This window comes from Oratosquilla oratoria, chromosome 16 (assembly GCF_046742065.1).
Source record: "Oratosquilla oratoria isolate Oo_2021 chromosome 16, ASM4674206v1, whole genome shotgun sequence".
Lineage (NCBI taxonomy): Eukaryota > Metazoa > Arthropoda > Malacostraca > Stomatopoda > Squillidae > Oratosquilla > Oratosquilla oratoria.
The window spans coordinates 54,882,433-54,895,354 of record NC_134792.1 but is presented as its reverse complement, the minus strand read 5'-3'; the positions used below and the strand labels follow the sequence as shown (position 1 = coordinate 54,895,354).

General features: G+C 41.3%; 1 protein-coding gene across 3 annotated transcripts in view; it reads left to right on the top strand.

The window, feature by feature from the left end:
- The window catches only part of tna (Zinc finger MIZ domain-containing protein tonalli), a 117,744-nt gene that overhangs the window by 88,491 nt on the left and 16,331 nt on the right, over positions 1–12,922 (top strand). The window lies entirely within an intron of this gene.

Sequence of the window (12,922 nt, the reverse complement as noted above, 5' to 3'; positions counted from 1 at the left end):
GCTGGGATATAACCCTCGCGACCGTAGCGAGCTTGGCGGTAACGAGAATGAGAAATAACCTGCCTTTCAGTACTGAAAAGGTTTGTTAGTTACCATGTATGGGATCTAAGGGAGCCTTCTGAGCTGGATTAGGAAATGGATAAATGTTGTTATGAATTGGGCAAAGGGTTTAGCTAAATCGACATTTCGGCGCGTAGTCTTCTGTGTTCCGTTCCTCATTTTGGGCTGAAAGGTTTAGCTAATACTTTTGATTTGTAAATTAATAGACGCATGTGTGTGTGTATGTGGTGGGAGATATGTAGCACTCTCCAAAATAGGTGTATATTTTATCCAGCTTGTAGCTCTTGGGGCGATTCGAAAAGCATCCCAACCTGTTGATGTCTCGAAAGGAAGTGAACTCAGGTAACCCTTGGGGAGGTGGAGGAGGAGGGGGAGGAGGAGGAGGAGGACTGGTCGAGACGAAGATGCCAAGAGAGCTCGACCTCGAGAAGGTTACGAAACGTTGAAGATGAGGTGCAGTCGAGGACGATGTTGTCGAGGACGAGGACGAAGAAAGTCTTATCGAAGACTTAAGAGGATGTGGTGAGACCGAGGACGAGTAGTGGGGACTCGGGAGTTGAGTAAAATGTTTGAGGGTTTGAGAACGTCGAGTGGGAGATCGAGGACAGGGCGTGTGGGTGAGGAGGAGAAGGGGAGGATAAGGTAAGCTGAGGGTGGAAGAGACCAGGCTAGGTAAACGGGCAAGCAGGGAAAGGAAAAAGGGGCGAAGGTAAGTTAATATTAGGGGAGAGGAAGAGGGAAAAGGTAAAGGGGGAAAGAGAAAGGAGGGAGGGGAGATGAAACGAGACTGGAGAAGGGAGTAGTCGAAGGTAAAGGGAAGATGAAATGAAATTGGGAAGGTGAAATGAGATTGGGGGAAGGTAGGAGGAGGATAAAGCAATAGTAAAGGGAAGGTTGGGGATTGGGTATAAGAGTCAGGGCACCAAAAAGAACAAACGAGAAGAGAGAGAGAGAGAGAAGGAAAAAAATGAGGGAATAAAAAAAAAGATGGTAGATAGGTTAGTTGATAGGTAAATAATTACCATTCACGCAATAGAGAATAAGAGATAAAACAGGAGAGAAAAAGAATAACAAGGAGCAAGAGAGAGGGACAGAGGGGGTGTCAGTAAAGGCCATAAAAGAAAGTTACAAAAAAGAAGAGAGGTTGAAAGTTAGCTATGTCACATAATTGGAGAAGTTAGGTGGGGGATGTTGATTGTGGACATTGAGTAAACGGGGAAGGACAGAATACAATATATTGGGCACTACATGAGGACAAATGAAGTAAATGACAAGTCAGATAGAGCCACAAAAAAAAAATGAAACGCGTGTTATAATTTCGTTACAAGTTGCATTGATTCGCTCTACGAAATGTCCCCGAGATGGATTGATTCACTATACGAAGTTCCCCTGAGTTAGGAACTGTCTCGACACTAATTCCCATACAAATATTGTATCGTCATCCAACGAAATCGGTGTAGAAATAAAACATGAAGGCTAAATTCGAAAAATCGTCTTCGAGGTATTGGTATAGCTTTAGATAATACCGGATACCGACTTGTTTCCGCCTAATATATTTATACGTTGGGCCCGGTGGTAGAAACGTTACGTGATTTGCGTGACGTGAGAAAGCGGTATCATTTGTGTGTCGTGCTTGTCATGGTGTGTTCGTGACATACTCGTGACGTTATACACCGTACGTGCCTTGGTTGGGACATCATCTAAGGGTCGTTCTTTTCACGCCATCTATGTTTGGGTTTCGGAACTATTTTTGTTTATGTATTTTTTCTCTTTCGATGGAAGACGTTATGACGTCAGAACGTCAGGAAGAGACATCTGTGTTTGGGTTTCGGAACTATTTTTGTATATATTTTTTCTCTTTCAATCGAAGACGTTATGACGTCAGAACGTCAGGAAGAGTCGTATGTGTTTGGGTTTCGGAACTTTTTTTGTATATTTTTCTCTCTTTCGATGGAAGACGTTATGACGTCAGGACGCCAGGAAGAGCGGGGAGAAAATATTATAGTGACGGAGTGCGGTAGCGAGTGGGAATGAGAGAATATCGAGCATAATACACCCATGATAATGGAGAACCTGACGGAGTGACGCTGTCGCATAAAGAAAATAGAAAGAAATAACAAAACATGATGAGTGGTGAGGAAGAAGGAAGAGAAAAAAACGGAAATTAGTAGGGAGAAGGAAAAAACGAAGAAATAAAAGAAACAAAAAATAAAAGAAGAAAACTAGAATAGTAAGGAAGAGAGAGAAAGGAAATATGAATGAAGAGGAGATAAGTTTGAGGTATTATTTTCGTGCTGGGAATGATTCGTTTTCCTTCAGATTGTGTATGTTGGAGGGAGTATTTTAATCCGAAACAGGAGTAGGAGGGTGGACGGGATGGAGGAGGAGGGAGGGAGTTGTGAGTGAGGGGAGTGGCAGGAATGGAAGGAGCATAAAAGGATTATTATTTGGACAACGCATATATAGGTACATACATACATATATGCATACATACATATATGCATACATACATACGTACGTACATACATGCATACATACATGGTGCTTCCAATGGTAACATTAAGGGCCATGGTGTGGAATGAATGTAGGAATAGCAATAACACTGGGAACAGAAACAGCAATGGGAAACGGAACTGACATAGGAATGGGAAGGGAGTTAGGAAGGGGATAGAGGGAACATTGATGAGGAATAGGAATTGGGTGATTTTAAATGGGAATACACGTAGTAGTAGGGAATTTGAACGAGAATTGGAATGGAGAGAGAGAGAGAGAGAGAGAGAGAGAGAGAGAGAGAGAGAGGACACAGTGGATGCTGGTAGTAAGGCTTCTTAAGTACGTATGTTTCTGTACTGTTGGATTCGCATGATGCCCTGTTCAAACAGAACACACAAACGAAGCCAGTTCCAACACTGTTCTACTATTGGCACACTATCCTTATACTAAAGCCGTCCCTCACTCCGCTGTCTCCTCTCCCTCTCATTCTCGTCCCTCCCTCCCTCTTCCGTCCCCCCCCCCCCGACCCGCCCCTCTCGTTCCATGGTGCCCTATTCTCTGAAGAAGAGGAGGGAGTGGACACACGCACGTACGCACGCACGCACTCATGCATTAGACAACCCAGTTTCTTTCCTCTCTAGTATAGCTTTATATGGCAGCGAAGAGAAGAAGGAGGAAGAGGAGAAAGAATAAGAGGTGAAGGGAAGAAAAATGAATATAAGGAAGAGAAGTAGGCGGAGGAAAATAAAATCAAAGAAGAAGAAAGAATAAGAAGAAGGCCAACTGAAGCGACCTTTTGGGCCACGAGAGACTTGGAAAACCACGACGACGACGAAGACGACTCCAAGAGACTTTTGAACAATGCATGTGTGTGTGTGTGTGTGTGTGTGTGTGTGTGTGTGTGTGTGTGTGTGTGTGTGTGTGTACAGGCATATGCATGTGCACATACGAAAAACACAACACCCTTCCCGATACAAAGTAAACGCATCAACCTCATGTGCGTATATATATGTTGATACCCTCAAAGAAGAATGAAAAGAACAACGAAGAGAAACAAGGCAATGAAAAAAACAGAAAGAGAGAAAACGGGAATGAAATTCCAAGTAATTCGTGAAGAAAGAACAACAAAGAGAAACAAGGCGATTAAAAAAGAAAACGGAAAAAGAAAACGGGAATAAATTTCCAAGTAATTCGTGAAGAAGACAACAGAAACTAACAACCCCAAACGATGACCACCAAGAACAACTTTGAGATTTGTGGAGGCGAAGAGGTGAAGAGGCAGAAAAGGAGGCAGAGAGAACGAACAAGAGAGGTAAGAGGAGAAAGCGTGGGAAGGAGGGACGGTGAGGGTAAAGGGAGGCCAGGATAGGAACCATGTGTTTTGGACAACATCGATTGGCATAGCGTGCACAACATTACCCTCGCTCATACCTTGTCTCCCCTCTCTTCCCCTCACTTTCCTCTCCTCTCCCATCACTTTCCCTTACTTTCTCTCCCCTCAACTCACCTCCCCTTCCCTCCCCCTTCCCAATTCTCGTCCTCCCCTCCCTAACAATATCTTCTTTCCTTCCCTATATTTCAATATATATATATATATATATATATATATATATATATATATATATGTGTGTGTGTGTGTGTGTGTGTGTGTGTGTGTGTGTGTGTGTGTGTGTGTGTGTGTGTGTCCTAGGCATTTACCTACGCGTGTAAGAGACCTAGGATGACTAAAATTCAGACTCAATTTCCTCGCCGAGCTGGTAGTTCATGGTTGAACAAGCAACGGGATTATTTTTAGACAGGTACGAGATTCAACATTCACCCTCCCACCTCCAACCACACTCCGCTCGTCCATGGCTCGTGACGTAATTCTGACCAGAGAGGGCTTCGAACTGTGTCGCTTGTAAACTAGCTATCATCGTCTGGTTCTGCTGTCATAACATTACATACTATATATATATATATATATATATATATATATATATATATATATATATATATGTATGTATATATATATATATATATATATACATATATATATATGTGTATGTATGTATGTATGTATGTATGTATGTATGTAAGCATGCATGCATGCATGCATACGTATTTCCTTATTTGTTAGGAATAGCCTTAGCAACGACAGTCAACCAACCGTCCTGCCTCCTGGTGTCATTATATTGAATTATTAACTGTTACTGTCGAGGTTATAATTACTAGTGTATAATGGTAATCTTGCTAAATCCAAGTAAAGCTGAGAGTTGCCGTCTAGACCCTTATGTTTCCAAAGTTTAGTTAAAAAGAATGTGGTTTTTGCTATGTTCATGAGTGGATATCTCAGCCAATCAACACTTCCCTCCGTTACGCGTCTGTACCAGACGTACGACTGGAAGTCTTGGCAGCTAAAACAAAATTGCGAATTTTACATTGTGGCTGACTGTTGCTCAGATTCGACTTCCGTGCAGACCAACACTCATTCATGGTTCAGGTTTCCATCAGAACAGGACTCAAAACGTTATAAATTATGATGGACATATATTCCTCACGTGTGGATGTTGACAGGAAAACGTGTCGTACGTTCTGGCAGCGAGATTAAAAACACATTAAAAGTTTCTCATGAAAACTTTTCTTTAGATATATCCTGTGTTATAGTCTTACTTCAGATATTTGGGATGGCTATTGAATAGTTGAAGTAAATTTCATTGAGCTGGTAATTCCTGTTTTAAATGTGTTTTCTTCGTGTTACCAGCTACATTCTAACGAATGTCAAAAGCATCTTCAAATTTGTACAAGATGGCTGGACGGATTAGTGCACGATCCCACCACCAGGACTTGGGAGAATAGTCATAAGATTCAGTGGATGAAAAGAGGGAGGAATCATTCTTTTAGTTATATCGGGAGTATTATTGGCGGAACTCTGTTGTCGAATACTACCGTTACACCACAAATTCTCACACGATATATATGTATGTATATATATATATATATATATATATATATATATATATATATATATATATATATATATATATTTATTTATTTATATATTTATTTATTTGTTTATTTATATCATCTCCACAGTGAAGAGAGGCCGGAACTATTTTCCTGGCAACATCGATAGACCTTGGCAAAATCTGCACGGAATTTGATCGCCCTGTGAAACGTCACGCGCACTCTACCATCGTAGCACGTTTATGGCTCCTTGCTACCTTGGACTCTGGGAGCAAAGACAGAAATGTGTCGCAGTAGATCATCACGAAAGTAGAAATAAATTGTTGTTACTGTCGACAAGGATTTTTTTTTATCGGAAAGTTTATTTTCTCGACTGACTATTATATTTACCGATTGTAAATATTAACTCTATTCCTAAGAAATTTAGTTGAAAGGGCGAATAGCCATTAGCCAATATACTTTTTTCATTCGTTTCTTTGTTTTGTTTTGTTTTCTGTTTCTATTATGACCTAGCTGTAACCCACTACAACAAAGCCCCTCTTAAGTCTGCAGAGCTGCATAGCCAGTCAGTAGAGTTGGCCGTGAGGCGTTAATCTAGTTTCTCCCGAGACAACAAGACAGACCTCAGTGGAGGAAACTGCTGCTACTACAATTACTGCTACTACTACTACTACCACTACTACTGCTACTACTACTACTACTACTACTACTACTACTATGTTTTTTATAATAAACAACGACCTCCATCCTCGTGGAACTGTGTGGTGGAAGCAATCAGGATCTGTCTACTACTACTACTACTACTACTACTACTACTACTACAATTACTACTTTTTATAACGACCTCTGTTATAAGTGGCTGGTTACGATGACGAAGTTTATGAACACGTACTCTGGACTTCAGATGGATGAAGGCGACGGATATAGACAAAATGATTATATGTGACTAGTCAGTCAGAGTAGGCGGGGGTATAGGACCCCCAGTTGTGTCCCCAGAAATTCACCAGAAGGCCTACAGCTGATGGATGTCAGTTTTTTTTTTTTTCTTTCTTATTCAGAGTTTAAGTAATCTTCAGGAAGATATTACAAAAGCATTTTATAAATAAAAAATCCAAGAGGAAATAGGATAAAGACCAGTTGGTGAAACAAATTAAAAACGGGGATTTAAAGGTTACCTAAAAATCGTTATGGATTTTAGTCAACCGACATTTCTCTTTGTGTGGACAATGTCGCGTCGACACCAAAAGACATTTATGACTAAGCACGGATGGTTGATAGACCTACACATGAAATGTGTTGATTCCTTCTCCACCGTTGCTTACGTATGTTTTTTTTTTAATAGATAATTTTGGTGAGTTTGGTCTTGCTGGTGAGTGAACCACGTACTAAAACAGGTTCTATTTCACAAAGAACTCACCCAGGAGCTGTCCATCAAATGCGTCATCTAGCGTCATCCAAAATAGACTCTGTAAAGTGATCCGCTGCATTTGATAAAGAAGTAAACACGAGGCAAACACAGGATGCGTTCGACAAGATAGTATGGTATATGACCTCAGAACAGAGAGATACAGTTGAGATGCGTTGGAGTACGACAAGGAAAATCAAGAATACCACGAAAGGTGGCGAGAAAGAACGAAATGACGACGACGACGACAGATGAGATACGACAAAAGACGAAGAAATGTGGCAGGATACGATGAGATGCGCAGAGATACGGGGGAGGAGACAGAGCTAGAGACAGCGAGATTCTGCGAGACTGACTGGTTCAATTTGGGTAATGGCTTCAGGTCCCGCTCTGCCTACAAGACCGACCGCCAGCACCCCCCTTTACCCCCCTCCCCCCTCTCTCTCTCTCTCTCTCTCTCTTTCTGTCTCTGTCTTCGTATCTATCTCTATCCATATATCTCTCTCTCTTTCTCTCTTTGTGTCTATCTCTTTATCCCTCGCTCTCCCTCTCTCTTTTTTTTTTTTTTGCATGTCCAAGATGGAACTTTTTCTACCACCTATTTAATACCTAATCATTATTACACTGTTGATAAATGATAATACTAAGACACCACAAATAACAATACTAGGTAATAGAAATACTATTAATATTCTAAATTATTTAGTCTACAATCTTTCAGCCAAGAATGAAATTATTTATTTTATTTACTTTTTTTATCTTTATTTATTATTATTATTATTATTATTATTTTACTTTTTAACGCTTAACTGTTTGTGTGTGAGGTTTGCTGAATCTGTTCTACTACTTTTGTGCATGAACTGCTTTTAGTTGTGTTCCTTCCTTTGAAAACTCTTTCCTGGGACCCTGGCAATGTTTAGACTCGTTCTAGGCTTCGTATTTGAAGGCTCAGAGGCTCTTACCAGAACCCTGGCTTTTTATTCCTTTCTCTTTTCATTCCCAAGGAACTAGACCTCCCTGGCTCGCTCCAGGTGCTATTCCTTCTGGTTTTGGACTTGGGCTTGGGCTTGGGACGTCACCGGAAGTTCCCACACTCCCTCTCTCCCACACTCCTCCACTCCCACCCGGTGCTGCAGAAAGTTTGGCTGGAACTCTGTGTTGCAGCACGAAAGGCTGAGTTTCCCCCCCTTTTGGCTGTTGTGCCTCACGTAAGGTTTGAATACTCAAACCCAGACCAAATTCGGAGCCTTACGAAAGCACCTCCCGTCTCTCTCTCTCTCTCTCTCTCTCTCTCTCTCTCTCTCTCTCTCTCTCTCTCTCTCTCTCTCTCTCTCGCTCTCTTTCTTGGCCCTTCCTGCTTCACTATCCTCTCTTTAATTCATTGTCTCATGTTCTTTGGAAAAATATCACAACGATTACTGTAAATTATTTCGTAACAGGAGGTGCTTGATCACTACCGTATTCCTCTTCCTTTTCTCCTTCTTACTCATCTTCTTCCTCAGCCTTCCTCCTCTCAATTGCGGTATACTCTAATTTTTTTCTTTGCTCTAACCGTTACCCTGAATTTACTTACCCTAATACCGTGTTTACAAATTCCTCTTCGTTTTTGTTCCATGTAACTTAAATATACCCCCCTTTTTTATTAATTTCTTTATTTGTTTTATTTTATTTTGTTCTATTATCATTATTATTATTATTATTATTATCTTTGTCATTATTATTATTATTTATTTTTTGTAATCCTGTTCCTTGCTTTCTGTATGCTCGCCGCAGAGAACGACGTTGCACGAGCTCTCGCTCCCATTTTCCTATAATGTATCGTTCTGTTTCACGCCCTTTCGCCCGGCTGTGTTCGTTGTCTTCCATTTTTCTCCCAGCTAGTGATTCTCTATCTTTTCTTTTCTACCTAAAATTTCAAGTTTCTTTTTCCATCTTTGCTGTCATCCGTTCTTCTTTCGTTAATTTTTCATGCCCATAAACGGAGACGTGTTTTTCTTCTTTTTACTATTTTTAGAAAACGGAATTCGACGACGACAGAGACGGCTAGAGGTATCAGAGAAAACTTAAAAAACGACGAGTGATCATGAAAGATAAAGACGATGACACCCAATGCAGTGAAAAAAGACGAAGCTAGTGATGGCAAAAGATGACAGCGACGAAAAAGACGAGGGCCATGACGATAAAGATGACAGACATAATAGAGACGACAGCAAGAGAGAGGATAATGACGACCAATTCTCCTTTCCTTTCTCATTTTCTTCCTTCGTCCCTCATCCTCTCCCTCAGCACAGTGTTCTCTGCATTGTGTGCGTGTTTTCCCCTTGCATAGTGATCTTTTAGAAGCAGTCATTGCATGTTAATGCCGAAATCATAAACATTCATTTTATCCATCACATTCATTACCATAATCATCGTCACCATCATCATCGTCATTGTCATCATCATCATCATCATCATCATCATCATCATCATCATCATCATCATCATCGACAACATATGAAGGATGAACTACTAAAAGCGGTAGAATAGTCGTGTTGCCATATTGCAAAATGTTCAGATAATGTTGATCAGACATTATTTCGACTCAATAACCAGACACCATCGACAAACAGATTAGTCGACAATATTAGGAATTTCACTGAAATATTGTGGACACTCATACATGAAAATAAATAAATATATAAATAATGTACCAGGGGTAATGCATATAGAGGTAAATTTTCAACAAAAATCATATTGTAGCTTAATTTTGATATAGCATTTAGCAGGTTTAGCTGTCCCCAAGAGAGCATTTGCATCGAAAGTGGTGGTGGGGGGGGGGAAGGAGCTAGAAAGCGACAAACTGGGACAAATGTTAGCCCCGATGAGCTCTTTGCGCATGCGCCAACTGCCATCTGTTTCACGTTGCAAACGACAATTATTTTATCTACCACGATCGTTAAGGGACTCTTCAGTGTGGTAAAGTTCATGAGATCAATTAATTTCGTCTGTATTGTGGTGAGTGTATTGATTTATTCAGACGGGAGGAGACGATTGATATAAAAAAAATAATGATAGAAAAATCATAAGCTCTACAAAAGCAAAATCCTGCTTTTCCCGCTCGACTTCGGCCTGCACAGCTTCGACCTTAAAACCATTTATTATTATTGATATTTATTATTATGATTTATTATTTTTATTATTATTATTATTATTATTATTATTATCATCATTATTATCATTATTATTTATATCAGCCTTATTTCCCACTTTGCCGTTTTGATACTCACATTTTCTGTGGAAACTGAATCCTTTCAATACTCCATCCAATTAGTTGACAACTAATGAGGTTTGAATCTTCACGCGGTCTTATTATCATTTATTATTATTATTATCGTTATTATTATTATTATTATTATTATTATTATTATTATCATTATTATTATTATTATTATTTCCATTTTCTAAGACATGCATCTTCAGTTGCTTGGTGCAGCTGGGGATATCCTTTACTTTCTCTCACACACACAAGCAAAAAAAATTTTTTCTTTGCAGTTCAGGTGTGTTTTCCTCTTCTTTGGTTTTGTCACTTTGTAAGTACATTTGGACAGGAAACTCCACTTTCTCTCGCTCCTCCATCGCCCCGGACAGAATGGAACCTCTAGTCTCGTGCATTTCTTTTTCATCTTCTTCGCGAACATGGCGAAGACTAACGTCTTCTCATCTAACGGTGTACAAATCATGACTCCATGTCCCCACCCCCTCCCCTCCCCGCCTCTCCATGCATGACTATCCATTGCATCCTTGTAGTGTCTTTATTTCATAAGCGCGCGCGCACACACACTCACTCACACACACACACACACACACACACACACACACACACACACACATATATATATATATATATTGATAGTGCAATCGGTTAAGTCACTAACATTAGTCACGTGCCAGTACAGGCTGTACCACGTTTCAATTTCTGCATGTTGGCCTTCTCGAATCTCTCGATGCTGATGGCGTAGAATTAAAGTGAATTATGGTTGATAAAAAGGTATGTATCTATATATATATATATATATATATATATATATATATATATATATGCAGCAGACAAAGCAAGGATAGTTTTTCCACGTGATCTTTATTTTCTCATGTTTGGTACATATCACTTCAAATACTCTACATTGGGGCTAAATTGGTTTGTCTCTTCGAATATTTAAGCACGTTGCATTTTTTTTCCCTTTGTACACGACAAGTGACAACTTAGAGCTATGCCTTTCGTTATAGAATTTATTATTATCTCAGAGGAATGGGCTATCCAGCCACGCGAAGAACAGGCGACGTGTAGGCAAAGTCACTAACTCCTCCTTTCTGAGTTTATGAAAAAAAGAAAATAGTTCCCATTTTCTTTGTTACTGTTAAGGCGAGACTACAATGTTCTCGAGCGAGTGTCGAAAGAAGAAGTTGGAGGGGGAGAAGGATGAGGAGGGCAGGGGTGGTGATGCCAGGAGTGACTAACTGGTGGTGGTGATAGTGATGGATTTCGGTGGAGGAGGAAGAGGAGGAAGGAAGGAAGGAGGAGGAGGAGGAAGAAGAGTGGGAGGTCAGAATGTAGGCGTGTGTAACTTACAAGGGCCTATTGGTTGAAGGAGGAGGCGTGGGGAGAAGAGGAGGAGGAGGAGGAGAGGGGGAGGAGGAGGAGAGGGAGCTTAGGCGAGCTGAAGATGGCGGAAGCAACTGTGGCCAGAACATGTGAATAAGAGATGAAGAGGACCATAGAGGTGAGAGGAAAGAAGAGGAGGAGGAGGAGTGGTCGAGGGATTGGACAGAAGGGTACGTGGAGGCGGCTTTCTTCTCCCCCTCCCCCTCCCTTCGTACTCTCACTCCCCTCTTCCCCATCCTCCCGTAAGCTATCAATTTTCTTTCATACACCTTTCCTCAACTTCCCATTCCATTCCCGTCTCTTTCCTTCCCTCTTCCATCTCCTCCCATCCACCCACTCCTCCTCCTCCTCCTCGTCCTCCTCCTCCTTCTCCTCCTCCTCGTCCACTTCCTCCTCTCTTTTTTTTCTCCTCTCGCCAAATGTTGCACGTTAGTTTGTGGAAAGAAAAAAGTTGTGCACTTCCCCCCCCCCGGGGACCAATAATGAACCTTGTGGCAGCTTAGTGTGTGTGTGTGTGTGTGTGTGCGTGTGTGTGCGTGTGTGTGTGCGCGCGCGCGTTCTCACTCTGCCTGCTTGTATCCTTGCTTCCTCCATCCAGTCTTCCTTCCATTCAAACATTCCTTCTTCTTCTCCTCGTCTTTCTCCTCCTCCTTCTCCTCCTCGTCCTTCTCCTCCTCCTCGTCCTTCACCTCCTCCAACTCCTGCTCCTCCTCCTCCTCTTCATCTTCCTCCTCTTGTTCCACCTCCTCATCCTGTGCCACACTTTTTCCTCTCTCCAGCCCCATCTTCTGCCACTAGTCGTCCTTCGCATTCCCTCCTCACTCCTCCCACTCCCTCCACCCCTTCCCTTCCCCCACTCGCCCTCTGCAGAGCGCGGCGCCTTCTTTCTCATCCCTTCCCCTTTATCTATCCTTCACCCTCCCCTTCCCCACCCCCCTCCCCCTACCCTAACCTCCCCCCACCCCACCCCCCGTCCCTCTTCCTCTCTTCCTTCAGATCCTCTCTCCTCATCGTCTCTTCGGGTATTTTATTTTTCTTTTTTTTTTCTTTTTTTCTTTTTTATACTCTTATCATATTTTCAGGTATTTTATTTTTTATGTTTCTTTTATATTATGTTTTGTTTTATTTTGTAAATTAATTTTGTTTTGTCTTATTCTATATTATCTTATTTGGTCTTGCTTTATGTTCACTTTACTATTCTCTGAAATATGTAAATAAAGAAACCATTACCCGGTTTTTACCTGGCCCGCCATTTTCTGTTCTGACTCCTCCATCTTCCTCATCATCATTCACCACATCATCATCTTCCTTCTCCTTCCAACCCTACTTCTCCACCAAGACCTTCCTCCCACGCCTGTACTATGTGCTGGTATGGA